Source organism: Echinops telfairi, unplaced genomic scaffold (genome assembly GCF_000313985.2).
Source record: "Echinops telfairi isolate 266 unplaced genomic scaffold, ASM31398v2 ScPeMD7_54;HRSCAF=185, whole genome shotgun sequence".
Lineage (NCBI taxonomy): Eukaryota > Metazoa > Chordata > Mammalia > Afrosoricida > Tenrecidae > Echinops > Echinops telfairi.
Window position 1 is genome coordinate 127,243 of NW_022103952.1, and position 3,614 is coordinate 130,856.

At 33.4% G+C, this 3,614-nt stretch overlaps 1 non-coding gene across 1 annotated transcript; it reads right to left on the reverse strand.

Moving 5' to 3' along the window:
* Positions 1-2,261: 2,261 nt before the first annotated feature.
* Positions 2,262-2,421, reverse strand: LOC115869847. The gene has a single exon (XR_004046403.1). It is a non-coding gene; the product is annotated as a U1 spliceosomal RNA (small nuclear RNA).
* Between the last annotated feature and the right edge of the window lie 1,193 nt (positions 2,422-3,614).

Genomic DNA, 3,614 nt, shown 5'->3' on the forward strand with positions numbered 1-3,614 from the left:
GAGAAAAGAAAACAGGAGAAAAAGGAATATACACATAAATTCCAGGGGGAATGTAGAAGGGGCAATTACTATAGATGATGGGAAATACATACATATTTGACATTTTATGAAATCTCAAAAGTCCAAGAAAAACACAAAACCCCAAATCTAGAAAATTCCTAATAATATATCTGTTAAATAAATTGTCTATAATGAAAATCCTTTCTACTACTAATCTCTATCACCCAGTGTGAACTTTTCCATGCACTTAAAAAATTAATACCAATCACACACAGCCTGTTTCACAGACCAGAAACAGGAACAATATCTCCCCCAAAGTTTCCTGAGATCCCTATTAAATTTACACTAAACTGATAAAGGACATTAAAGAAAATTAATGAATTATATACATAATGGTAGAATGAAAAAAAAACCCTTATATGTGATGAGCAGAATAGTTAACATTTCATTTATACAACCCTCCAGACAATCTGGATTTACTCCGAGAATGGATTTTTACTGGTTTACATTTTGACACTTAACAAAAAACAGGACAAAACTGTCGCTATCACAATAAATACAATGAATCCATTTGATATAAATTATCACCCGTTTCAACATTAAAAAAACCTCAGACATCTACACATATAATAATTAGTGATAAAATATTAAAAACTCACCACCCAGAGATCTGAAAAGGTACAAGGATTCCACTTCTAGGCAACATTTTATGGAGGTACTAATCAAAAATGGGAAAAAAAGAATGCAAAGATTGGACAGGAATAAAGCAGCCTTTTTTCACCAATTTCACGTTGATGTTTCCAGACTATTTAAAAACAATCTAGAGATAATAAGTTAGGATTACTTAGTAAATTTAATAATATTACTGAATACCATGGAGTTAAAATAAACAATTATTTCTCATTATAGCTATTCTTACTAAGCATTTTACACCCACCTTAAGGAACGGCACAACAATCTACAAGGTAATATTTTGAAGGCTTCCATCACATACTCATCAGACAACGTTGAGATATTTTTAACTCTGATTATGTTGCCCTTTTTCCTGAGATCATGGTACCAGAAAGTTAACTTTAGATTACACTTAACATTTAATCTTAGTGGAACAAGAGAGAGAGCATTCTTTGTGATCATAGTACTTATGGCTCCTACTTAATGATCTAATTTATTAGAGGTCAGCTACTTAAAAAATGCTTCACAATGAAATTATTTTCTCCACAAGATTTATTTAAGTATTTTTTCCTTCTATTTCTTACTTTACAGCATAATTTTCTACCTGTTCCATCTTACAAAGGAAGCAAGGAAGAACAAAAAAAAGCAAGGAATAGATCTTTAAAAGAATCATTAGTTACATAACATTACGGGATTATTTCCTTGAATTGTTTTTATTAATTACAAATAAGATGTGCGATCAGAGTGAAACTTCCATAAAACACACATGCATAAACACACATGCATTTCACGTAATTGTGATGAGTAGTGAAGTGTGTTACTTTCAACAGATATGAACCTCCAGATGCATTTAAAACATTTACAATATGTAATACATTTATATATTTGTGCACACATGTACTAGAATATAATTTACTGTCTTTTTCAGTAACAATGTCTCTTATGAATAATTATTGCAGGTACTGATTGGAAGTAAAATCTGAACATTTAAAACATAATCACAGTTTAATTGAATAAAAACAGCTGTTTTCTCACACTTTTATACATGTTTGACAAGTTCTGCTGGATATAGTTATAGAAAAGCAATTACTGTCAGAAATGTCACAAAAATTTAATACACTAAAAAAACTGCAGCAAATTAATTTCTAAAAACCAATAGCATTTTAGACTCCCTCAAAAACATTTTGTCAACATAAAGATACCTTATTGTTTACTTTCCACTTAGTATTAATACTCATTTTTTATATACCCTGTATGCATTTTACTAATTCCATTTGTCAAAGACTCCATCATTCAATAGCTATTTTAGTACAGATATTAGATATTAAACATTTGTACACATAGATATAGGCATATCCCCTTAATGAGTTCTTATAATTTCAGTTATACTCTATGTATTTCCTGTTCCTGAATTGGTTATGATATATAATCTATTTCTATAAAAAATTTCACATAGACTTTTTCCAAAGTATAATGTATTGTGTTTTATATAATGAGCAAAACCAAAACCCCACTGTCATTAAGTCAATTATGACTCACTGCGACCCAAATATTATTTCTGAGACTATTAAATCTTATTTTTTTTTTTTTTTGAGCATGAGCGCAGTTCCCCACTACCACAAATTATGCAGTCCAGTTTCCCACATTTGGGGAATTAGCAGGGATGAGCACATCCGGAGGGCAATGAATAAGCTTTGCCCTGGGAAAACCAGCTTCCTGATCATGGTATCTCCCCTGCGAGGTAAGTATGAGGCTATTAAATCTTACCAGGAGCCTCATCTTTCTCCTGCTGAGTGGTTGGTGGGTTTGAACCTTTCAATTAGTAATCTAATGCTTATTGTACAGCACCACCAGCATTCCTTTATATATATTAACTACAGTAGGTATTTAATATTGTACTTTTTGTTATTTCATTTTTACTTTTTTTTTTTTTGTAAATCCAGGGATAATTGACCTTACGATTATTATCCAGGTCCACATTAGCATTAGAGGGGCAACTATAACAAACGATTTGGATATTTTATTTGTGAATACAATAAAGTTTTCTTAATTTGGATATAATCTGGTATTTTCATACATTAAAACATATAAATTGGATGTTTTGGCTTACAAGATTTTACGTGCGAGGTTCTTAAACACTTGTTTTCGTTTTGCTTTTGTCCTTTTTACATGCATAGAAATATTTGAATTAACTATTAACATTCTAACATATTTTATTAGTATACTTTATTTTAAACATCCACATAAAACAAATATCCGTGAACTGCGCAATTTTTACCTTGTCTCGAACAATTCAAAATGGCGCCATCTCAACCGAAGTTGACGAAAACAGGAAAACACGAGGTAAATTTTTCTAACCCTGAAAGAAAAAATAGATCTGTCAAAACAGAATTCTAAAAGCAAGCAACAATTTCCTTCAATTGGGACACTGAAAAAAGACACAGTCGCTAAATAAACCCAAGACAATTTGGTGAGGGACGACAAGTACGCACCGCTGCTGCCGGCAAATCCTTGGGAATGTAGGGAAATGACCCCTGAATATGACCCCTCAATATGACCCCTGAAAATAACTACGGCAACCTCGAAGAGCCCAAATTTGACGAGAGGGCCGAGGGAGCGCCCTCTGATGGTAGACATTAGTATGGCAGCTGACTAAAATTTTAAACCAAGAATTTCTGACAACTTTCCTCTAGTTCCTAAATGTTTCCTCCCTGCTCCCACTACCATGACTCGAATTCGATCTTGCAAGTCTGGCTAGACCAGAGGAGGTACACTGGTACAGATAGGAACTGAAAATACAGGGAATCCAGGATGGATGAGCCCTATAGGACCAGTGGTGTGAGTGGCAAAACAGGGAGGGTAAAGGGAGAATGGGTAGGAAAGAGGGAACCGATTGCATGGTGCTGTGTGTGACCTCCTCCCTGGGGGACAGACAGCCGAAA